The 26,232-nt window shown below is 42.6% G+C and overlaps 1 non-coding gene across 1 annotated transcript; it reads right to left on the bottom strand.

The window, feature by feature from the left end:
* Positions 1-3,401: 3,401 nt before the first annotated feature.
* LOC141589013 (small nucleolar RNA R71) lies at positions 3,402-3,508 on the bottom strand. Its single transcript, XR_012519973.1, has one exon. It is a non-coding gene; the product is annotated as a small nucleolar RNA R71 (small nucleolar RNA).
* Positions 3,509-26,232: the final 22,724 nt, after the last annotated feature.

The following is a 26,232-nucleotide window of genomic DNA, read 5'->3' as shown; positions in this document are numbered from 1 at the left end:
CAGGCCTTGGGAAAATTAACTGTGCCCTCCACCTCTTCCCCCGAAGAAATAGTGGCACATATGATGAGGGACGCCTATGACTTGAACAACCCGGTCGTCTTCTCTGACGAAGATATCCCTCCCTTCGGAACCAATCATAACCTTGCCCTGTACATTACCGTACAATATCTCAAGAAGAATGTACCCATGGTCCTTGTAGATGACGGATCCGCGGTAAATGTCATTCCCCTCAAAACTGCTCACAAGCTGGGTATTAAGGAAGCTCATTTGGTCCCAACAAATCAAGGAGTACGCGCCTACGACGACACTCATCGCAAGGTCACGGGGCTCATCACTCTGACTGTCGCAACCGGACCACTGGAAAGGCAAACCAGTTTTCAGGTGGTTGACATCGACGCCTCCTTCAATATACTCCTGGGACGTCCCTGGATTCACGCCGTCAAGGCAGTTACCTCAACTCTCCACCCGAAGATCAGGGTCCCCTTCAACGGGAAAACAATCACAATTCCTGCTTCCTTGATCAAAGCTGTCATGAGGAAGGGAATAGCCTCCCAGACCATTGAGGAAGATGACAATGAAATGTGGGGATTCCAAGCTGTGAATGCCATGAGTGATAAATCAACACTCTTTGATTGTGACCCGTTCGCCAACCTCACGGTCAACCGCATCATGATGTGCCAGGGTTACTTCCTGCGCTTGCCCCACAATCCACTGAAGAGCACCTTACCTCCCTTGAAACAGGCTAAGGACCCCAACATTCCCTTCGGACTGGGATATGAACCTACCGATGAATATATCCAGGAGATGAACCTCCTAGTTCGGAAATACAAGAAGCACGGAGTTATCCTCCGTCCCTATCATCTGACCCTCAATGGATACTTTATCCCCGAGGGAGAGTCCGAGCTCTACCATGGCTTTCCAGAGCCGATCTATGACTCTGTGGCCAAGACCAGGTACCTGATGTGACCATAATTAGCGCATATTTAGCCCCCGAATTAGCCTTGTTCCCATGCTTTTTAGTGCATATTTGGGTCATTTCTTATCTTTAGTTCTTTGTTTTGCATATTCTTTGAGATTTTGATCCCTTGGTAGGAAAGGAGTAAGAATCTTGCATTTTGATGGCAAAACGAGACTAAATTTATCGAATTCAATGACCAAGCATCAAGGAGAGACAAGATTAGAAGGCCTTTGTACATATTTTAGTAGAAGAGCAATGTTGAGAAAGGATCCTTGAGTCCCCAAGGAAATCCCCAAGGAATTTATGAAGAAAAGGGAAGAAAAGAAGAAGATGTCTTGCTGAGTGACAATCCGCACCAGCTGCACAATCCGTGCCGCTTTGCTCTAATCCGCTCGGATTCCACCTCCACAATCCGCCCGGATTCCCTCGAATCCGCTCGGACCCCATCACCAGAATCCGCCCGTCCCGACCTTATTCCGCCCGGATTCCAGCACAGCGTGATTTCCTCTTCTCCAAGCTACGAAGAAAGAAGCCCTTCCTTCGAAAAATACCGGCTCCTCCTTGCTCAATCTAAAAAGTGTAATTACTAGTTTAGCCCTTAGTTAACCCTAATGCATCCTCCCTAATTTCCACTATAAATACCCCATTAGTCTAATTAGGAGAGCATGTTCTTCTTATCAATAATTAGAGTAGTTAATATCAATTAAATCTCTCTTTAGTTTTGTAATCAACAATTAATCAAGTTCTAATACAAGTTTTATTTCCTTAATCTCTCTTTTGTTCATCCTTTATTTTGGGTAATTGAAGATTATTTGGGTTATTATTGGGAGATTGACAACCTCTAAATCAAGCATTCAAGTACTTCTTTTATCTTTGCTTTATTATTGGAATCATTAGTAGGTATAATCTCTTAATCCCTTTTTAATTATTGTTAATTACTTTCATTTATTCATCATGTTTCATATTGTTGGTATGATTGACAACCTTACTAGCATGATCAACATGATAATGAGTGAGTAGTCTCTTAGCTAGGGTTAAATGGGTGAGTAGGGGAAACCAACATGGGGAATGATTCATGCTTAAATTAATATGCTTTCATGTTTTATTTGCTTACTTGTTTTGATCTCAACTCATGCACATGTTATGTTTGATGAAATGCTAAGCCTATGAATCCTTGCATTTACCACCATCACCTATATTTTCAATGAGACTTGTAAGACATAACCCAACTCGAGTCTCATTAGACCATGCATGTTGTTGAGTAGGGAAGATTAAGTCGACTTGTAGGTGTTGTACAATCTAATCGATTCGGCTCCGGGACCCAAACTTTCCTAGGATTGTAAGATATAACCCAACTCAATCCATCACAACAATAATTGCTTGCTTATAATTTGAGAACATGTTTGTATGATCATATCCCATGATTCCCCTATGATCCCACGACACCCTAGTGCTTTTAATCAATTGTTTACACCCCTTTAATTCATCTTGCTTGTTTATTTTCATTGCTATTTTAGTTTAGTGACCTTCTACATCAACCCAATTTGTGACACACTTAGACACCACTAGTTGCAATAGAAATCTCATTTCAACTCCCGTCCCTTGGGATCCGACCTTTACTTACCTCTTTACTAATTTTAGAGTTGTTTGTGAAGTTATAAATTGTGTTTTGATTCGACCGTGACCCAACGACCACATCTTTAATTGTGAACACGAAACGAACTCCGATCAAAAAATGGCGCCGTTGCCGGGGACGGTGTTTGTTTGATTTAGATTTCTTTTTATTGTTAATTAGTTGTGTCTTTCTTCGCCTTGGGGAAGTAAAACTCCTCAAGGTTTGTTTTAATTGTTTTCGAGTTGTTTGATATTTTGCATGTCTAGAAGGTTACAAGGTGATTTGTTACCTTTTGACCGTGAAATCGAAAGAACCTTGACGAACAATAGGAGACTTGTTAGGAGGAATTTAAGAGGTATTAGTGAAGTTGTTCAACCCACTAGTGAGTTCGTCAATCCTTTCGCAATAGAAGGAGAGGAGAACCCATTACACAATACCCCACAAAATCCACCTACAATGCCTAAATTCTCGTCACACTCCGTACCCACGGAGGAGAATCTACCAAATGGTACTCCTACACCGCAACATCTAACCGGAAATTTTATTGCCAAGTCCGCCTTCATCCAATTAGTTGAGAGGAGCCAATTTGGGGGGATGCCTAGTGAAGACCCTCACTCTCATATGGAAACCTTTTGCGACTATTGTGATGCAATCTCTCAAACGGGCGTGACTCAAGACCAAATTAGATGGGTCTTATTTCCTTTTTCTTTAATCGGCACCGCGAAGCAATGGTTGAAGGGCCTTGATAAGGCCACCCTCGGGATAGATTCTTGGAAGAAGTTGGCTCTAGCTTTCTACAAAAAATTCTACCCACCGGAAAAGACTAACATGCTAAGAGCTCAAATTACGGGTTTTAAGCAAAGGGATGAAGAATCTTTGTATGAAGCTTGGGAGCGGTTCAAGGGAATTTGTCGCTCATGTCCTCACCATGGACTTAGCGAATGGTTTTTGGTACAACAATTTTGGAATGGTTTATATGAAGATTCTAGGAACATTCTCAATATGGGATCGAATGGAATGTTCACCGAAGTTGATGACAATCAAACATGGAACAAGATTGAGGAAATGGCGGTCCATAACTCACAATATAGTAGACCTCGCAAGGCTACTAGAGGAGGAAAGCATGAAGTGGACTCCGTTACTCAATTGGGTGCTCAACTTAGTGCTCACATTGACACAATCAACTTGAAGTTTGAACAAGTTATGGCTAGACTTGAAGAAAACTCAAAATCATCAAAGCATCATGTTAATGCCATGACGGCATCCTCATCAATCCCAAGTGGGATATGTGAGAATTGTGGAACTTTGGGACATGACCAAAGTGAATGTAGGGGAACAAATGAACAAGTGAATGCTTTCCAAGCATACAAGAGTGGTACCCCTTATTCCAATTTTTACAATGAAAACACCAAATTCCATCCAAATCTCTCATACAAAAGCCAAAATGTTCAAAACCCTCAAACAACATACACTCCACCACCCATGAGAAACCAAAATCAAAGACCCTTTTACAATCAAAACCAAGGTTACCAAAATCAAAATCCATACAATCACCAAAATGACCAAGGTTTTGATGTCCAAAAAGCGGTCCTCCAAATGCAAAAGAATCAACAAGAATTTTTCACTCAAATGCAAAAAGATAGCGAAGCAAAGGAAACCACCATCAACAACATTCTAGCTCACACCAAGATGTTGGAAACACAATTGACTCAACTAGCATCTTCAAGCTCACAAAGACAAAAGGGGTAATTACCACCTCAAAGTAATCCCCCTAGACATGAAACGGTTAGTGCCATTCACTTGAGAAGTGGTACAAGGTATGAAGCACCAAGGAAGCAAGTTGAGGATGAAGTTGTGGAAGCTAGTGAAAAGGAAGAAATTGTGCAAAGCTCCAAAGATGGAGGATCATCAAAAGAAGAAAGTTCAAAGAAAAATGAAGACAAGGTCAAGGAGAAGGAGCCCATTGTGATTAGACTTCCTTTTCCAAGTCGTCAAGCCAAACCCAAATTTGATGATCAACTTGGAAAGTTCATGTAAATTGTGAAGAATTTGGAAGTCTCAATTCCTTTCACGGAATTAATCAATCACGTGCCGGCCTATACGAAATACATGAAAGATATCCTCACAAAGAATAAGTCGATCCGGAAGCTTGAGACTATCGCCTTCACTAAGGTGAGTAGTGCAATACTTCAAGGGAGTTCACCTCCAAAGTTAAAGGATCCGGGAAGCTTCTCAATACCGTGTACCATTGGCGACACGACGATCAACAAAGCCTTATGTGATCTAGGGGCTAGTGTGAGTGTCATGCCGTACTCGGTGAGTAAAAGGTTGGGGATGGGAGAGCTTAATGCACCAACATCACACTCCAAATGGCCGATAGATCGACGAAGACACCATTAGGGATATGGGAAGATGTCCCCGTGCGAATTGGGAAGTTTTTCATCCCGGTGGACTTTGTCATTGTTGATATGGAGGAAGATTCCAACATTCCAATCATTCTAGGAAGACCTTTCCTACACACCGCGGGTGCGGTGATTGATGTGAAACATGGTGAGCTCACTCTAGAAGTGGGAGATGAAAGCATAACTTTTAATATTGACAAGACTATGAGAGCTCCTCGTTTGCATGAACCATGTTTCATGATTGATCATTATAGCCGAAAGGATGAGAGGAAGAAATCGGAACTCCAATGGAAGAAGAAAATTGAAGATGCTCCATTCAAAGAGCAAGTGAATTGTGACAAGGAGAGCTTGCAAAGCTCATCAAAATCAACCAAGGAAGAAGAGGATGGCCTCATTGGCCAAGAGAAGAAATTGGGAGAGTTGTCTCCATCTAAGCAAGAGATTTTCAATGATCAACTTAATGAAGTTTGTGGTCTATGGGACAACGAATTTGAAGGGATTTTTAATCCCTACATTGGTAATGCCATCGATCAAGACCGACAACAAGGGCCGAGGTCTATTGAAGACCTCTACCATGATAATGAACAAGCTTTCGATTACTTTTTCAAGGTGTTGAGCAACATCAACAACACCTTGGACATGCCCCCTTGACATCTCATCAAGAATGAGAGTTTGGTGGAGTCCTCCCTAAACCACCACTTGTAAATATTTCTAACTCCCTAACTTACATTTCAATTCTTGTATTGCATTTTTTTGTCATCTTTGGATTTTTATTTACTTTGATCAAGATAATTGTCATGTTTGAGAGAAGTGAGGGAGGGACAAACAATTTAAATTGATGTGTAGTGCTTTACCTTAGTGTGCGGATGACAATTGCCTAGGCTATCCATGCCTTAGTAGTGCCCCCACAATGAAAAACACAAGATTTGAAGAAAGAATAGAAGAATGGTAAGGGAAATGCATTGTGCACGGATGGAACTGAATCCGGGTACAAGGGGAAGAATCCGAGCGGATTCAGGAGAATCCGCCCGTCTTCAGTAATCCGAGCGTACTGCAGAAAAGACGCCCGTCCTGAACTGAGCTGAATTTTGAAAATTTCTTGACTGTGACTGAATCCGGGCGTCCTAAGCATCAATCCGTCCGTCTTGAAGAATTCGCCCGTCTTGAAAGAAAGACGTCCGTCTTTGTAGCTGAGGAAAACAAGCAAAATTTCCTGGACTGAAATCCGTCCGTCTTCAGCCAAATCCGCCCGTCCCGCATCAAGAAAATCCGAGCGTCTTCTTCTGAATCCGCCCGTCTTTAGGCGAGTTTTATACAGCCCAGAAAGAGCAGAATCCGCACGGATTGGGCAGAATCCGCACGGATTGCCCCTGCAGTTCGAAAATTTCGGTCTTTATAAAATCCCTCCCACCTTCCTTCATTCATTCATTCATTCATAAACACTACCCACAACATCAAAACCCTCATCCTCTCCATCACAAAAACAAAATTCCTCAACAACATTCACCAAAATCAAATCAAATCATCCTTCTAACAATAAATCAATCACTCCTTCTTCAATAAAAATCAAAACCAAGCACAAAATCTTCAACCTTTGGGTCGATTTTTGATTTCATAAAGGCAAAGCCTTTCACCTTGAAATCGATTTGGGTATACTACAAATTGAAGATTTTTCATTCTTTTCTTGGTTAGTTCATCAATGGCAAGGACTAATGGAGCAACAAAGGCAACAAAGGCACCAAAGGCTAAGGCACTCTCACAAAGGCAAAAGGCTCTTCAAACAAAGAAAGCATTGGCTATGGTGGTAGCAACACCAAACTTGGAAGTGCAACAACAACAACAACCTTCTATGGGAGCAACAACACCTTCTACTCCGGAAATCGATCAACTTTTGCATTATCCGGAGGTAACTTTTATTTCCGAAACCCATAGAAATACTTTTGCCAAGTTTTCTAGGAAATCAATTCAATCCACCAAATTTATATGTGAAGATACCTTAGAAAAATTGGGTGTTCTTGAGCAAACTAGAGCCTTTTTCAAAGCCATGAGGTTGAAGAAATTGTTTGAAACAAAGGAATTGACATACCCCTCCCTTACCTTGGAATTTTTGAGTTCTTTGAAAGTCACCAAAGTCGAGAATAGGGAGAATCTCGAGTTTCGTCTAGCTAATGTTAGTAGACGCATTTCCTTTAGGGAATTGAGTGAAATTTTGGGTCTTAGTGATGACCCGCGTTATTTTAAGAATTATGGAAAGTATGACCCCGAACCTCTTTGGGAGGCAATTTCCGGGAGGAAATTTGAGGACTTTCATGCGAGCCGTGCTCTTTTGGTCCACCATCCGGGCATAAGAGTATGGCACAAGGTCATGGGAAACACCATAATTGCAAGGAAAGATACCAACCATTTCACCAAACTTGATTTTATTCTCCTTGAATCGGCTTTGAACATTGGAAGAGTACACACCAAGCCTTACAATTCTTTGAGGCTCTTGGTAGATAGATGGCTCAACATTGATTGTGGGAAGAAGGGCACTACCGTTATTGTCAATGGCGGCCTAGTCACTATCCTAGCTAAGCACTTTGATCCTAACTTCAATAAGGATAACAAGTACAAAGCAAAGGAGGGTGGCCATCTTGTTGATTTGCATACTATGATACACAAGTACAAGTGGGTTTCCCATAACCCCCTTGACACTAAGTATGGATGGCTCACTAGTGAAGCTAGATCGTTCACCTTGCCTTCAAAGATTTGTCGTCTAAGCGTCCACCGGACCAATTATCTACTTCCCCTTTCTAAAGAGGCCGAGTATATTATTCAACAACAAAAGGGTGATCTTGAAACTCCCTCCTCTTCCATTGTCATACCACCTTACCCCTTTGAGTATGAAGAGTTCAAGCCGGAAGGAGTTGAAGCTAGAAATGATTATGTGACTCTTCTCATGCAAGCAATGCACAAGCAAGCCTTTGAGAACCGGAAAAACGCTTACTTGGCTCAATATCCACCCCTCCTACACTTAGCTAGGCAAGGACTACTTGATCCATCTTGTCCTTTGCCTAGTTGGGCGGATAGAGAAGTCCTATTTCCGGGTGCATCTAGGGTCGTTTCGGGTGACAATGAGGTTGTTGGTAATGATGAAGAAGTTGATGATAACATTGATGAAGAAGCAAGTGAAGAAGGAGAAAAGGATGGTGAAGATGATGATGAGCAAGATGAGGAAGAAAGTGAAGAAGCAAATGACAAGGGAAGTGGCAATGTGACCACTTCTAATGAGGAAAGTGATGGTGATAGCATGATGGAGGATTAGCAAGCCTTGGAGACTCCTACCCTCTCATGGTTTGTCTATTTCTCTCTTTGTTTTAATTATAATTTTGATCATTGTTGGAGTAGTCCTAGCACCATAGAGGACTCACACCTCGGTACCATTGAGGTGTTCTCATTTTATTGTTCCCATTTTCAAAATCCAAAATGACAAATTAGTTTCATGCATTGCATAGTGTGTGCATGAACTACACCCATCCTTGGACATTAGCAATAGTGTCTCACTCGGTTTGGGGAAGTTAATGCATACACAACGGGAGGTAATCTAAATTATCCTCTCCGTCATAACAAAAACCATGCATCATGTAGTGTAGCTTAGTGTAGATTGCATTTAGTGTATAAATCATGCATCATCTTTGCATAATTTCCATCATTTTGGCCATTGAGGACAATGCCCATATTAGTGTGGGGATGGGAATTCTAACATTTAACTCTTATTCAAAAATCCAAAAAAATTGAAAAATTTCAAAAATCATAAAAAATTGAAAATTGAAAACCCAAAAACATGTTTATTTTCTTTTGTAGTCTTGTATATATTGTTTTGTATATATTGTGTTTGTTCTATCCTTGTTCACATTGATTGACTACGCCACATCCGAGACATGAGGATCATGAAGACCGCATGGTATGATCTTTCCAATCTCCTTTTTCCTCTTTATGTTAATGACTATGTGGCTTTATTTTGATTGATGCGGTATAACAATGTGAACCTAGGACTTGTATTTAGTTTATATGTCATATTAGTTAATAGAATCACTTGCATTAGGATGTTTATATTAGTTGCACCATGGCATGTAGTTGCATGTTAGAAATGTTTTGAAAAATGCCTAATTAGGAACTTTGACAAGAGCAACTAAGCCATTACAAATACTTGTTCAACTTAAGACTTTGCCTACTAGAATGGTTGTAAAACACCCTAGATAGTGTCATACTAGTGTCTTTTGACCCATGACCCAAAGCCTAGTCAAGGGTTTGCATGTGAGTCACCTATCCAACCCCGTGATGCGATGTGGACTTGGTTAACTTGTCTAGGTGACCTTGTTTGACCTTGTGGTAAGGCAACCCAAAAATATTTTCTATCAATAAGCTTGAAGTGCTCATTTCAAAGAAATTTTGTCATGTGGAAGTAATCTAATTCCAAGGAACCTCAAATGTTGTGAATTGTTGAAAGTTGAGAAATTTAAGTTGTTTTGATGGAGGCGTACCACTTCGATGTGCTTTGGTGCGGGATCCATTGAATTGGGCCCCCATACGGTTGTGAATTCGGCCGCCCAGAGACAGAGTGATTATCACCCCGAAAAGCTATTGTCTAGAGGTTAACCGGTTGCCTAATAAGCGATTGGCGAAAGCAATGGACACTAGCCCGGAAGGGACAAACCCCATCTTAAATTTTTGAAATGTGAAAGTGAAATGAGGACAATTTTGAATACTAGTCATATCCACCCGTTGTGAATAAAGATTTGAGCATTTCATTCCCAAAAAGCCTTTTTGTCAAGCCACTTGGTCGAGCTTGGGACGATCCATGACCTTTACTTTTGTAGAGAATTCGAGACTTGTCATGTCATATGCTACTAGCATCATAGGGATCATCATTCCACCACCATCCGATCGCTCTTGACGAAAGCATTTGGAAATTGAGGACGAAAGTAGTCTAGTTTAACACCATTTGGAGGTGATTTGGTGCCATCCTCTTAGCCTTAGTAATTTGTTGAACTAGTATTTGTGAAGGATTACATGCTCTTAAATTTGTTCCTCTTTAGTGCCTCCGCCACTTGATGAGGAAGTGGCTATTCTTTTTGTAGATGCATCCATTATGTGATTTTGTGTGCTTAATGTTTGGATGTGTCACCATTTTGGCAAGACCCACCTTGCCTTGCAAGAAGGCATCCTACCTCATGGTTGTCTTGTTGTGAGTTGAAGGGGCGGAGTGAGACCCGCTAATTGTCTCATATCGGCTATTATTAGGATAGGTTAGTATTGGTCCTAGTCTTTGTCACCTCTTTACTCGGGACAAGCAAAGGTTCGGTTTGGGGATATTTGATGTGACCATAATTAGCGCATATTTAGCCCCCGAATTAGCCTTGTTCCCATGCTTTTTAGTGCATATTTGGGTCATTTCTTATCTTTAGTTCTTTGTTTTGCATATTCTTTGAGATTTTGATCCCTTGGTAGGAAAGGAGTAAGAATCTTGCATTTTCATGGCAAAACGAGACTAAATTGATCGAATTCAATGACCAAGCATCAAGGAGAGACAAGATTAGAAGGCCTTTGTACATATTATAGTAGAAGAGCAATGTTGAGAAAGGATCCTTGAGTCCCCAAGTAAATCCCCAAGGAATTTATGAAGAAAAGGGAAGAAAAGAAGAAGATGTCTTGCTGAGTGACAATCCGCCAATCCGGCCGTCTACCAGCTGCACAATCCGTGCGGCTTTGCTCTAATCCGCTCGGATTCCACCTCCACAATCCGCCCGGATTCCCTCGAATCCGCTCGGACCCCATCACCAGAATCCGCCCGTCCCGACCTTATTCCGCCCGGATTCCAGCACAGCGTGATTTCCTCTTCTCCAAGCTACGAAGAAAGAAGCCCTTCCTTCGAAAAATACCGGCTCCTCCTTGCTCAATCTAAAAAGTGTAATTACTAGTTTAGCCCTTAGTTAACCCTAATGCATCCTCCCTAATTTCCCCTATAAATACCCCATTAGTCTAATTAGGAGAGCATGTTCTTCTTATCAATAATTAGAGTAGTTAATATCAATTAAATCTCTCTTTAGTTTTGTAATCAACAATTAATCAAGTTCTAATACAAGTTTTATTTCCTTAATCTCTCTTTTGTTCATCCTTTATTTTGGGTAATTGAAGATTATTTGGGTTATTATTGGGAGATTGACAACCTCTCAATCAAGCATTCAAGTACTTCTTTTATCTTTGCTTTATTATTGGAATCATTAGTAGGTATAATCTCTTAATCCCTTTTTAATTATTGTTAATTACTTTCATTTATTCATCATGTTTCATATTGTTGGTATGATTGACAACCTTGCTAGCATGATCAACATGATAATGAGTGAGTAGTCTCTTAGCTAGGGTTAAATGGGTGAGTAGGGGAAACCAACATGGGGAATGATTCATGCTTAAATTAATATGCTTTCATGTTTTATTTGCTTGCTTGTTTTGATCTCAACTCATGCACATGTTATGTTTGATGAAATGCTAAGCCTATGAATCCTTGCATTTACCACCATCACCTATCTTTTCAATGAGACTTGTAAGACATAACCCAACTCGAGTCTCATTAGACCATGCATGTTGTTGAGTAGGGAAGATTAAGTCGACTTGTAGGTGTTGTACAATCTAATCGATTCGGCTCCGGGACCCAAACTTTCCTAGGATTGTAAGATATAACCCAACTCAATCCATCACAATAATAATTGCTTGCTTATAATTTGAGAATATGTTTGTATGATCATATCCCATGATTCCCCTATGATCCCACGACACCCTAGTGCTTTTAATCAATTGTTTACACCCCTTTAATTCATCTTGCTTGTTTATTTTCATTGCTATTTTAGTTTAGTGACCTTCTACATCAACCCAATTTGTGACACCCCTTAGACACCACTAGTTGCAATAGAAATCTCATTTCAACTCCCGTCCCTTGGGATCCGACCTTTACTTGCCTCTTTACTAATTGTAGAGTTGTTTGTGAAGTTATAAATTGTGTTTTGATTCGACCGTGACCCAACGACCACATCTTTAATTGTGAACACGAAACGGACTCCGATTAGTACCCGGGTGTGGAAGTCTTCCAGGACTGCTACTTCATCCCCGACAACACCGAAGCTGCATCAACCGAGTTTAAGCCGTCGTCATGCCTCGATGGACAAGCTATCACCTTCCTCTTTGGGGAGGCTAACATCAAGCACCTCGACTATGAGGACATTATCAACATCGCCCTGAAGGACAACCAATTTGACCCAACCGCCTTGATCTCCAACACTGACCCGGAGAAAGCTACATAAGGCTGGAGGAAGACCGTCAAGTGGACCGATCGCCAAGGCCGCATTCTCAAGATCACAACTGGAGAAGGCCCTATGTTCAAAGAAGGAAGTGGAGAAGAATCTGAATCTGAGTCTGAGTCGGAGTCAGAGTCTGCCATAGCTCCTAACACTCCTGATGTCCTAGTCAAGGTCCCCTTCCCACTATTTTATCACAAGGTCGTGGCTGATTCAGAGGCTGAGTCTACTAGGGTCACCCCCACTCCCATGAAAGGTGACAACCTGGAGCCTGTTCTAGGGCCACCTCCTCTCTTTGTGTCGCTCTCGACGACCACGAGATGTCTGTCCTCTCCAAGCTTTTCGTTCTTGTCAACTTAATGAACGCTAAGTTTGCTTATGACTCATCTCAATTTAACTACAATGCAATTCTGAATGACTATGAGGAATTTGACTTGAGTGACTACCCACCTCACCTAGCCAAAGAACTTGACAAACGGGTAACCAGAACCCCCATTATTGAGGAGATCGAACCTATTAACGTAGGAACCGACAACACACATCAAGAACTTAGGATAAGGATAACCCTGGACCCCTCGGAAAGACAACAGTTCATTGACCTCCGCCACGAATACAAGGACATATTCGCCTGGTCCTACAGAGACATGCCTGGGATTGACAGGGAAATTGCAGAGCACCGGATACCCATTAAGCCCGGAGCTAAACCCGTGAAGCAGAAGCTGCGTCGAATGCGTCCTGAATGGGCCCTAAAAATCAAGGAAGCAGTGGATAAACAGTTCAAGGCTGGTTTCATCAAAGTGTCTGAATACTCTGACTGGGTGGCCAACATTGTTCCTGTACAGAAGAAAGACGGGAGAATTCGGGTTTGCGTCGACTTCAGGGATCTGAACAAGGCGAGTCCAAAGGACGACTTCCTTTTGCCACATGTTGACATTATGGTAGACAACACTGCCGAACATGCTCTCCTATCATTCATGGACGGGTATGTGATGCGCGCATTTTACATAAACTTTTACGGTCTCTTTTGGCACGCATTTCTATGTATTTGAGTGACATTATGTCACTTTATACCCCGAATAGTCTACTTTGTTCTGTTTTGCATTATTTGAAGGTACGAACCAGAATGACTGGAAATCAGCCTATTTGCGGTCCTCCAAGCTTGCTTAAGAGAGTTGGCGCGAAACTTTACCATCTTGAGACGCGTGAAAGCATCCAAAGGATTAGGAGAACACACAAGAAGTCAAGAACCCCTCGATCGAGATGTCCTGTTCTCGATCGAGTGAATGCAAAGGTGACGGCCTCGATCGAGATGTCCTGTTCTCGATCGAGGGAGATACTTAAGGGAAGCTCTCGATCGAGCAACTGTGGAGTTCGATCGAGAGGCCACGCACTGATGGGCTTTAATTCGACTGTGTTGTTATTTTATAACGCTTTATTTTCCTTGCTATTTTTGATATAAAGAGGCAAGGAATACTAGAGACCTAATCATCACATCCTAGACATAGAACGGAGACTGTTGCTTTAGCTTTTGGATCGGAAGTACTTTGAATCGCCATTTCTCAATTTTCCTTCTGTTGAATTCGGTATTATCATAGCATAAATTTCAATTAGGTTTCGTTTATTATGTTACTTATTGTTATTTGCTTTACTACTATTGTTCCTCATTTCGATCATGAATAGCTAATCGCTTTGCTAGGATTTAGGGTAGCCATGGCGTAGGAAGGACGAATTAATTAGAATACCGTAGTCTAGTTGTATGCATCTGCTGCTTTAATATCTCTTAATTGTTTGAGTCGACGCATTCAATTAACTGTCTCGATATCCCCTTCTCCTAGATCGAAAGATTGGAAAAGGAGTAGTTCTGCAGCGTTTCATATGGATTTATGCTAGCTAGGGCGAAAGCTAAACTAGTATTACCTAGGTCGAACTAAGGACCGAAAGGTGACGTTTATTACCCACAGCTTGGATTTAGGGCATCTATAGTTTAGTCCGGACTTTAGAAGCCATGGTGAACCGACAATCCTAGTACCTTTCTCCCTTGTTCATCTCTATTTAATTTCTCTCTCGTTCCTTTTATTCTCTCCTTTACTCGTAGTTTTTAGAAAACAAACAAACAAACCCCCTATTTTGGTTACTTTCGATGGACCTAGTTGACTATAGGATTCCCATCTCCCCGTGGATTCGATACCCACCGCCTCTGCTACATTTAGTTGAGACACGTTGGTTTTATCTTTGACAGGGTTGCGATAACGTGTCAAATTTTGGCGCCGTTGCCGGGGAGACGGTGCAATTTTATAGTTCCTTTGTTTGTCTTTTGTCTCAGGGAATTTATTCCTTGAGACAGTTCTCATTCTTGGCCCGAGTGTTTTTGTGCTTACAGGGTTATAGTTCAGCCATGGAGGTATTTTGTGGAAGATGTGGCGAATGGGGACACAATCCCTTTTCATGCATGGCTACGTCCGAGAGCGTTCTGGCCTATCGGAAGTTTAGGCAAGGAGGCTCTTCCCTCGAGCTTTATGCTGAAAATGTTCAGGTCGAGTACAACCTAAAGGCCGCCATTCACACGCAACATCTTGAGCAGGAATCTGGTTCGGATGTCTTCCGTAAACTGCTCGCAAAGTGTGAGTCAATGTGCTTAGAGGAAGACCCGGTAAATGCAATAAGTTTGAGGAGTGGTCGCACTTATGACGGACCAGAACATACTCCAGAAAGTTCAAACGCCGAGGTAGGGATCACTGTTCAGCAAAATGACGAAGAATTGCTGAAGGGTGGTTGATCGAGTGAACTTACCTCTCGATCGACCGATGCTGAGGAAGAAACCCCTCGATCGAGAGACGGTACTTCTCGATCGAGTAAGATGCACAATGAAACCTCTCGATCGAGAGAGGTTAGCAAGAAAAGCTCTCGATCGAGCACTTCTGAGCCTCGATCGAGAGATGCTGAGCCTGCGGACACGCATTCCAATGCTAACCGTAGTGGGGTACCCTCCTGTGCTGCGAGGGTGTCAAGAACTGATAAAGGTAAAGAGAAAGAAGAGGACCCACTTCCTATGGTTAAGGTCCCTTACCCGAGTCGATTACGCGACACAAAGACGGAGAGACAATTCAGCAAATTCGCAGATATGGTAAGAAACATTCAGGTAACCATTCCTTTTGCTGAGTTAATTACCCAAATACCTCCTTACGCAAAATTTATGAAAGATATTATTACGCGTAAGAGGGAATTTGGAGAAACAAGCTACTGTCGCTTTCATGGAAGAGTCTAGTAGTCTAATTTCGGGAAAGTCTCCCCCTAAACTGAAGGACCCGAGTAGTTTCTCTATTTCTTGTGTTATAGGAGATGTGGTGATAAATAGGGCGCTGTGTGACCTAGGAGCCAGTGTCAGTGTCATGCCCTATTCTATCTTTTCTAAGCTTAAATTGGGTCACCTAAAAATGACCAATATCACCCTACAGATGGCCGACAGATCTGTTAGATGGCCCTTAGGTATCTTAGAGGATGTGCCTGTCAAGGTAGGCAAATTCTTTATTCCAGTGGACTTTATTGTTTTAGATATTGCTGAGGATACCCGTACCCAGATTATTTTGGGTAGACCGTTTTTGTGTACAAATGAGTGGAGCTATTATTGATGTCAAACTCGGGCGTTTGACCCTAGAGGTAGGGGATGATGTGATTACGTTTAGTCTGCCCGAGACCTTGTCTAGACCGATGATAGAGGATACTTGCTATTCTGTTGACATTATTGATGAGTCTGCTTACGAATTTTGGTCAGATTCCTTAGTTTAGGATCTGCAGGAGTCTTTGATGTTTCTAGATGAGTGTGCAGATTTTTCAGATGACGAGGACGATGTCGAGCAGTTGCTTGGAATTACTACAGATGAGATAGAGCTGTCTGACGTTCAGCTGGAACAGGTAGAGAACTTGGCACACACTTTGTGCTCAGTCGAGGTAAAGGTCCCCGAGCGTAAAGCTCTTCCCTCTCACCTTAAGTATGCTTTTCTTGATGATACTGAGAAGTTTCCAGTGATTGTGAGTGCTAAGCTCAACGACGGACAGTTAACTGCTTTATTGACTGTTCTTAAGAGAAATAGGAAGGCGATGGGATATTCGTTGGATGACCTTAAGGGCATCAGCCCTGATGTCTGCATGCATAGGATTGAGCTAGAGGATGATCACAAACCTTGCAGGCAGGGTCAGCGAAAGCTGAATCCGAAGATGGAGGAGGTTGTGACGGCTGAGGTTATGAAACTACTCGACGCAGGTATTGTTTATTCGGTTGGGAATTCTAAATGGGTAAGTCCGTTCAGGTGGTACCTAAGAAAGGTGGTACTACAGTTGTCCGAAATAAAAATAATGAGCTAATACCTACTAGACTAGTGACCGGGTGGCGGATGTGTATAGATTATCGGCAATTAAATGCCGCCACCAAGAAAGATCATTTCCCCCTTCCTTTCATTGATCAGATGATAGAGAGATTGGCTTCCCATGAGTTTTTCTGTTATCTGGATGGGTACTCAGGGTTCTTTCAGATCCCTATTCATCCAGATGATCAGGAAAAGACTACTTTTACTTGTCCGAAGGGTGTCTTTGCTTATCGCAGAATGCCTTTTGGTTTGTGTAATGCCCCTGCCACCTTTCAGAGGTGCATGATGGGGATCTTTTCTGAGTATATCGAGTCTATCATGGAAGTCTTTATGGACGACTTCAGTGTCTATGGGAATGACTTTGATAATTGTTTAGCTAACCTTGATAAAGTTTTGCAGCGATGTATTGAGGTTAATCTAGTGTTAAACTGGGAGAAGTGCCATTTTATGGTAAATGAAGGCGTTGTCCTTGGGCACTTAGTCTCCAACAGGGGTATTGAGGTAGACAGAGCAAAGGTGCAAGTAATCGAGCAATTACCCCCTCCAGTTAATGTTAAGGGGGTGAGAAGTTTCCTTGGTCAGCTGGCTTTTATCGTCGGTTTATCAAGGACTTCTCAAAGATTGCTCGACCGCTTACACAGTTGCTTCTAAAGGATGCTCCTTTTGATTTTAATGATGAATGTCTTTCTGCTTTTAACACTTTGAAGCAGGCTTTGGTCTCTGCACCCATTATCCAGCCTCCGGATTGGAAGCCGCCTTTCGAGATTATGTGCGATGCCAGTGATTATGCACTAGGAGCGGTGCTAGGCCAACGGAAAGACAAAGCGCTGAGTGCGATTTATTATGCGAGCCGAACTCTGGATGAGGCTCAAGTGAAATATGCTACCACGGAGAAGGAGCTTTTAGTTGTTGTTTATGCGTTGGATAAGTTTAGATCGTATTTATTGGGTTCTAAAGTTATTATTTTTACAGATCATGCAACGCTGAAACACCTTCTGAACAAGAAGGAAGCTAAGCCCAGATTGCTGAGATGAATACTCCTTTTACAGGAGTTTGACTTGGAGATTAAGGATAAGAAGGGAGCAGAAAACGTCGTAGCCGACCATCTGTCGCGTCTGACACAACAGAGGGGGGAGGATTCTCTTCCTATTAATGATTCTTTCGCTGACGACTCTTTATTTTATGTTGATGTTTTTTCTGTGACCTCTGTGAATTCTAAGGATGGTGCTGAACCTTGGTTTGCAGACTATGCTAACTTTCTTTGTCGGTCGAACCTGCACTCGCCGCCGTGATTTATCTCATCAGCAGCGCAAGAGGTTCTTACACGATGCACGACAATATTTCTGGGATGACCCTTATTTATTTAAGGAGTGTGCAGACGGACTCTACAGACGGTGTATTCCGTAGTGGAAGACCAAAGCTATCCTAGAAGGCTGCCATTCGGCTCCTTGTGGAGGACACCACGGTCCATCACGTACCGTGGCTAAGGTATTGCAGTCAGGTTTTTATTTGCCAACTCTTTTCGCTGACACTAAAACTTTTGGTGCTAGTTGTGATGCTTGTCAGAGAACGGGAAACATTTCCAAGAGACATGAGATGCCTCAGAACGGCATCCTAGAGGTTGAGATTTTCGATGTATGGGGCATTGATTATCAAGGGCCATTCCCATCTAGCCAAGGTAACAGGTATATTCTGGTAGCTGTAGACTATGTGTCCAAGTGGGTGGAGGCAATTGCCACTCCCAATTGTGATGCCCGGACCGTGATTAAGCTGTTTCGTAAGATTATTTTTCCCCGTTTTGGTGTCCCTAGGGTCGTCATTAGCGATAGGGGTATGCATTTTAGAGAACAACAGTTGACTGCTTTGCTGTCCAAATATGGTGTCAAACACCGTAGGGGTTTGGGGTACCACCCTCAGACTAGCGGACAGGTCGAAGTCTCTAATAGGGAACTAAAAGAGATATTGAGTAAAGTAGTGTCTAAATCACGGAAAGACTGGAGTGCTAAACTAGAGGACATGTTGTGGGCTTATAGGACGGCTTTTAAGACACCAATCGGTGCTTCACCGTACCGTTTAGTGTATGGAAAGTCTTGTCATCTTCCTGTTGAGCTAGAACATAAAGCTTGGTGGGCTATCCGCCAGCTTAATTATGATGCTGACTTGTGTGGTGAGAAGCGTTTATTGCAGCTAGATACGCTGGAGGAGTTTCGACTGAACGCTTATGATAGCTCCCGAATTTATAAGGAGAAGACTAAGCGTTGGCAAGATAAGAGGATTGTACCCCGTGAGTTCCATGTTGAGCTAAAGGTGTTACTGTTTAATGCCCGGTTGAGACTATTTCCTGGTAAGCTGAAGTCCAGGTGGAGTGGTCCATTACGGTGGTGGCGTCACTAAATTTGGATCGAGTTGAGTTAGAGGACTCCGAGGGGAATCGCTTCAAAGTTAATGGTCATCTTGTGAAGCATTATTATGGGGCTGATGCTGTGATTGGACGCGTCGAAGTTCTCTTTTTCGACGCGATGGCAGAGAGTGATGTTTGACGCTTATAGGTCGTGCGGGACCTTATAAACCTGCGCTAATCGGGTGGCAACCCGATTGTAAATTGTTGTTTTTGTTTTTCGAACTTTTAACTTTCTTTATTTCTGTTTGGCATGCGTTTGAGCAATTTTAATGGAATGTTTGCGTTTTTGGTACAGCACAGGTACCGTACTGTTGCTTACTGATGCAACAGCCCTCGATCGAGTAGCCTTCCTGCTCGATCGAGTGTTCTTTCGCCTTCAAAGCTCTCGATCGAGATCCTACTTGCTCGATCGAATTTCTGCTCCGTTAAAAGCCTCGATCGAGTCTTACCGGTCTCGATCGAGTACCATGTTCCTCTCGATCGACCTACTCCTTTGTCGATCGAGAGCCCTACTAACCTCTCTATCTGGTTCGGTTTTGGGAAGTCCGTGGTCTGCACGCTTCTGTAAGTTTTCGACTCTCCCTCTCTTTCGTTTGCATCTCTTTTCCTTTACTTTGTACAATGGGGACATTGTATAGTTTGGTTTGGGGAGGGTTTGCATCCATTTTGTGTCTGCATGTTGTTTTTGTCGCATTTTTGTTACCACGTTTACTTACGTTTGCATTGTGTTTTATTTCATAAAAATCAAAAATCTCATAAAAATTGAAAAATTTCAAAATTCAAGAAAAAAAATCATGTTTATTTTTGCATTTTAGGTTGAGTCCGATGGGAGTTTTTCATTGCTGATAACTGTCTTTTGCTTAAGCCTTGTATTGTTTCACATCTTTTAGCAACAGCCTTTGCAATTCCTCGAATTTCGTTTCAAAATTCGTTGAACAAGTAGACTTGACTTGAAATTTTGGCAAACTACAATATCTTTCTGAGGTTTAGAGCTTTATAACTGGTGTCATCCATGACCAGTTCATGTAGGAGGTGAGTAGTTACTCCTTATAAGGCATGTAACATCAAATTGCATAAGCATGAGTTTAGTCTACTTAGTACCTGTATGCATTCGGGTCTGTGGTTGGTGACACATGTTTGGAGAGGCAACCCCTTTATTTCATTTTACCCATGAGCTCCACATAGCCAAATTGCCCATTTTGTCCCTATTTAGCTACAGTCCATATTTTTCCTACCCTAGCCGAGCTAGTAATGGTAGCAATGTTGGGAATGTGTTGATTTGCAGTTGGTTATTATATCTTTTCATGAGATGGACGGGTGAAGGAAATGAAGGAGAAATTTTGAAAAAGAAGTGAAGAAAAATGAAAAAATAAAAATAAAAAAAGAAAAGGAAAATCCAAAAGAAAAATGAAAAAGAAAAAAGAAAAGAAAAAAATCATATGCGGAAAATGAAAGACTGTATGTTGTGATTTATACTCCCATTTTTAATCTGTACCTTATGGGGAGTTGATAATTTTATGGTGATTAGTGAGTTGTGTGCATCCAATTTGCACTGTTTCGTATCGATTTTGTATGGAGTTTGAAGTAGGGAAGTTGCATAATTTGGATCCGTTGTTGCTAGCCTGGCTAATACCCCACGTATCCAAATTCATTTTAGCCCCTTCTTACCTATTACCTCACTTACCCATATGTAAGTCCTCGGCATGTGTCTTGGTCATCAGTTTGGTTGGAATGCATATGTACGGTTGTAGAGACTTTATTCACGTTAGATTGCATGCATGTTCTTATAGGTCGCAGTTAGGTGAGTGTTCTTTATTCCTTCTGTCTTATTTTATATATCACCTTATTCTTATTTGTGTGATTGAGCGACCCGTGAGAGTCCATTTTTAAAAGTCTTGCAAGGTCGAAAGTTCAACGTCTCCTTGAAATATGCATAAATTCGTTTGCCTTGATGTCGAGCTACTAGTAGTTGATTCTTATGCATTAAACGGTTGGAGCCGACGGTCTTCAGCTTGTCTATGTTCTACTCCTATCCATTTCCTCCTAGCTAGTTGCATTAGTTTTCTTGAGGACAAGCAAAGGTTTGGTTTGGGGAAGTTTGATGCGCGCATTTTACATAGACTTTTACGGTCTCTTTTGGCACGCATTTCTATGTATTTGAGTGATATTATGTCACTTTATACCCCGAATAGTCTACTTTGTTCTATTTTGCATTATTTGCAGGTACGAACCGGAATGACTGAAAATCAGCCTATTTGCGGTCCTCCAAGCTTGCTTAAGAGAGTTGGCGCGAAACTTTACCATCTTGAGACGCGTGAAAGCTTCCAAAGGATTAGGAGAACACACAAGAAGTCAAGAACCCCTCGATCGAGATGTCCTGTTCTCGATCGAGTGAATGCAAAGGTGACGGCCTCGATCGAGATGTCCTGTTCTCGATCGAGGGAGATACTTAAGGGAAGCTCTCGATCGAGCAACTGTGGAGTTCGATCGAGAGGCCACGCACTGATGGGCTTTAATTCGACTGTGTTGTTATTTTATAACGCTTATTTTCCTTGCTATTTTTGATATAAAGAGGCAAGGAATACTAGAGACCTAATCATCACATCCTAGACATAGGACGGAGACTGTTGCTTTAGCTTTTGGATCGGAAGTACTTTGAATCGCCATTTCTCAATTTTCCTTCTGTTGAATTCGGTATTATCATAGCATAATTTCAATTCGGTTTCGTTTATTATGTTACTTATTGTTATTTTCTTTACTACTATTGTTCCTCATTTCGATCATGAATAGGTAATCGCTTTGCTAGGATTTAGGGTAGCCATGGCGTAGGAAGGACGAATTAATTAGAATACCGTAGTCTAGTTGTATGCATCTGCTGCTTTAATATCTCTTAATTGTTTGAGTCGACGCATTCAATTAACTGTCTCGATATCCCCTTCTCCTAGATCGAAAGATTGGAAAAGGAGTAGTTCTGCAGCGTTTCATATGGATTTATGCTAGCTAGGGCGAAAGCTAAACTAGTATTACCTAGGTCGAACTAAGGACCGAAAGGTGACGTTTATTAGTCCGGACTTTAGAAGCCATGGTGAACCGACAACCCTAGTACCTTTCTCCCTTGTTCATCTCTATTTAATTTCTCTCTCGTTCCTTTTATTCTCTCCTTTACTCGTAGTTTTTAGAAAACAAACAAACAAACCCCCTATTTTGGTTACTTTCGACAGACCTAGTTGACTATAGGATTCCCATCTCCCTGTGGATTCGATACCCGACTGCCTCTGCTACATTTAGTTGAGACCCGTTGGTTTTATCTTTGACAGGTTTGTGACAGCCGTGTCAGTATGCCGGGTACAACCAGATTAAAATGGCTGAGGAAGACATGCACAAGACTCCATTCATTACGCAATAGGGTACATATTGCTACACGGTCATGCCTTTCGGTCTCATCAACGCCGGGGCTACCTATCAAAGAACCGCTACCACTCTCCTACATGATATGATGCACAAGGAGGTAGAGGTATATGTCGACGACATGATTGTCAAGTCAAGAGAACGGGACGGCCACATCAGCGCCGTCCGAAAATTCTTCGCTCGTTTGCGGAAATATAACATGAGACTAAATCCTCAGAAGTGTGCATTCGCGGTCACCTCCGGAAAACTCTTGGGACATGTCGTCAGCAAAAGAGGCATTGAGATTGATCCAACCAAAATCAAAGCCCTTCAGCAAATGCCTCGGCCTAGGAACGAGAAGGAGATTCGGGGATTTCTCGGTCAGGTCCAATACATCAGCCGCTTCATTGCCAAGCTCACCATCATTTGTGAACCAATATTCAAGAAACTTCGCGCCTCCGATCACACTGATTGGGACGACGACTGTCAAAAGGCCTTCGACAGGATAAAGGAAATCCTATCCAAGCCTCCTATCCTCATGCCACCTCAACTTGGGATCCCTTTATCCCTATACCCGACTGTTACCGACACAGCCATGGGAGTAATGCTAGCACAAACAGTCGACGATGAAGAACGAGCCATCTACTACATCAGCAAAAAGTTCATTGAGTACGAGACAAGGTACACCCAGCTGGAAAAGACATGCCTTGCTCTAGTATGGTCAACAAAGAAGCTGCGGCATTACATGCTCTGCTACACGATCCACATCTACTCCAAGATGGACCCGGTCAAATACATCTTCGAAAAACTCGTACTAAACGGAAGGCTGTCTAGGTGGACACTAATGCTGTCCAAGTTTGATCTCAAGTTTGTACCCCTCAAGGTTATCAAGGGAAGAGCAGTCGCCGATTTCCTGGCAGAAAATCCCGTCAACGAGGATCTAACGACCGACACGTGGTCACTTCCTGACGAAGACATCCTTTGTGCCGATTCCGACGCATGGGACCTATATTGATGGTGCATCTAATCTAAGAGGTTTCGGGAAAAGAATCCTTCTAATACCGCCAGAAGGAGAACATGTTCCGATCTCGGTCAATCTAGACTTCGTCGTCACCAACAATGCCGATAAATATGAAGCATGCATCATCGGCCTGCAAGCAGCCGTCACACTCGGCATCAAGAGACTGAGGGTCCACGGCGATTCCTCGCTCATCATCAATCAAGTGTCCGTATCATGGAAAATCCGAAGTGACAGCTTAGCTCCTTACCGAGCAAGAATCAATCAAGAGGCTGAGTTCTTTGACCAAGTCGACTACTTCCACTTGCCACGAGAGGAAAATCAATTTGCTTATACCCTGGCAAAACTTGCCGCGCTCGTCAACATACCTGACGACATGACGTCGATGCCCCTATGTGTCGAGAGAAGGAGCGAGCCAGCTCACATTTGTGCCATCAACAACGACGAGGAAAGCCATGATGAACTTTGGTACCAAGCCATCCTCAACTACAAAACCAAAAACGAATTCCCTCCTAACTCTGGCCAAAGAGGACAAAGAGCCATCCATTTACTTGCATCACAATTCGTGATAAACCAAGACCAATTTTACAAAAGAACACCCCATGGGATTCTCCTCTTTTGCATTGACCATCACAAAGCCAAAAAAAGTCATGGGAGAGGTCCACGACGGAGAATGTGGCCCTCACATGAGCGCAATGATGCTTACCCGAAAATTCATGTGGCTAGGTTACTACTGGACCACAATGGAAGCTGATTGCCATAACTACGTCAAACATTGCCACAATTGCCAAATCTTCGCCAACATACAACATATACCACCATCCCTTTTATATACCATGACGTCATCCTGGCCTTTCTCGACCTGGGGCATCGACATCATCGGGAAAGTTAACCCGGTGGGTACCAAGGGACATTGTTTCGTCCTAGTTGCCATCGACTACTTCCCCAAATGGATGGAAGCGCAGTCGTATGCAGTCTTGACCGCCAAACAAGTGGCCAAGTCCATCCAGAACAACATCATCTGCAGATATGGGGTACCCCATGAAATCATCAGCGATCAAGGCTCTCACTTCCGGGCGGAAACTCAGGCCTTGCTGGACAAATAAAAGATCAAACGACATCGATCATCCCCCTACCGTCCCCAAACCAACGGAGCGGTGGAGGCAACTAACAAAACTCTTGTCACCATTATTAAGAAAATGCAAGACAACTACCGCGATTGGCCGAGCAAACTCCCATTCGCACTCGGGGGATACCGAACCTCCATCCGAACACCGACAAGCGCCACACCCTTCTACCTAGCATAAGACATCGAGGCGGTTCAACCGGTAGATTTAGAGGTCCCTTCTCTGCGCATCCTACTGGAGAGTCAAGTCCCTGAGGCGGAATGGACCCGTCAAAGGTACGAACAGCTCACTCTTCTAGACGAACGGCGGCTCAATGCCTTGCACAACGTCCAGCTATGCCAACGACGTATACAACGGGCATTCAACAAGAGGGTCAAACCCAGGAACATCCAGGAGGGCAACTTGGTCCTCAAGTCAGTTCGAGCACCGTTACCCGTCGATCCGAGGGGAAAATTCAAACCCAACTGGGCCGGGCCATACCTGGTCAAGAAAATACTTTCGGGGGCGTGGTGAGGGCGAGTGACCTAGATGGGGAGGATTTTACAAACCCGACCAACCTAGACCAACTCAAGAAATACTACCCTTGAAACATAGTAACCAATGATCCAAGCCTAGTTTTACAACTAGCAACCACCTCAACCCTTTTCATGTCAAGTTCCTCAAACACGTTCTGATTTGAAATTGCATGTTTTATCGAGTCTAAGTTGCGGCAACTTGCCCGTTTCGAATGTCCTTTGATCTGTCAAAGGCAACATCCATTTGCACTAAAACAAACAAAACCCCCTGAACTACGAGCATGGTTTGATTTCACCTCTTCAGGTGGATAAGTAGGCAGTCCCTCTTATACATGAGGGATACAACCACAAAACCCAATCAAAATTTACAAAACATTTCGAACTACGATCATGGTTTGATTTCACCTCTCCAGGTGGATACGTAGGCAGTCCTTTCTTACACAAGAAGGATACAACCATCCCCATAATAAAAAAAACATCACCCACATACAAAAAAAACATCCCCATCAAAAAAGGAGAAAAGGGAAAACCATTCCCTTTCCCACAAAAATACAAAAAAGTAGCCTTTCTCCCTTCCTACAAAAATCCCACTTTCTTAAGTGCAAACGTTTAGGACGGTTCAAATCGAATTGCCTTTACAAAATGGATGGAAGAAACGAGCGTTCACAATTTTTGACACAAGCAATCCTCTTATTTAATAATGGGAGGGATTACAATTTCAACAACAAATAAAGCTAGACGAGTCTATAAATTGTCAAAGCTAAGGTGTTAACTAAAACACCTCACATAATAAAAGTAGCACAAAACACAAAATAACTAGTTAGTACAACATAATAAAAACTCACAACAATAATACAACATAATAATGAAGTGGGTAATGGAGGACTTCACTCTTCCATTCTACCCATGCCTTTTCCCTCGGGGTACATCTTCCCCTTGTTCGTCTGCCTAGCATGGATTTCCTCTTCAGAACGGATCCTCAACGGATCAACAACGACAACGGCCTCCGTTCTAGCACAAGACCCCATGTTCGGCCCAAAACGAGCCCATGCACGACCCACCATGTTCTTGGGACCCGAGCTTCTCCTCTTTGGTGGTCTCATCACATCGGGAC

Source organism: Silene latifolia, chromosome 6 (genome assembly GCF_048544455.1).
Source record: "Silene latifolia isolate original U9 population chromosome 6, ASM4854445v1, whole genome shotgun sequence".
Lineage (NCBI taxonomy): Eukaryota > Viridiplantae > Streptophyta > Magnoliopsida > Caryophyllales > Caryophyllaceae > Silene > Silene latifolia.
The sequence above is the reverse complement of the archived record's forward strand: the minus strand, read 5'-3'. Positions and strand labels throughout refer to the sequence as shown.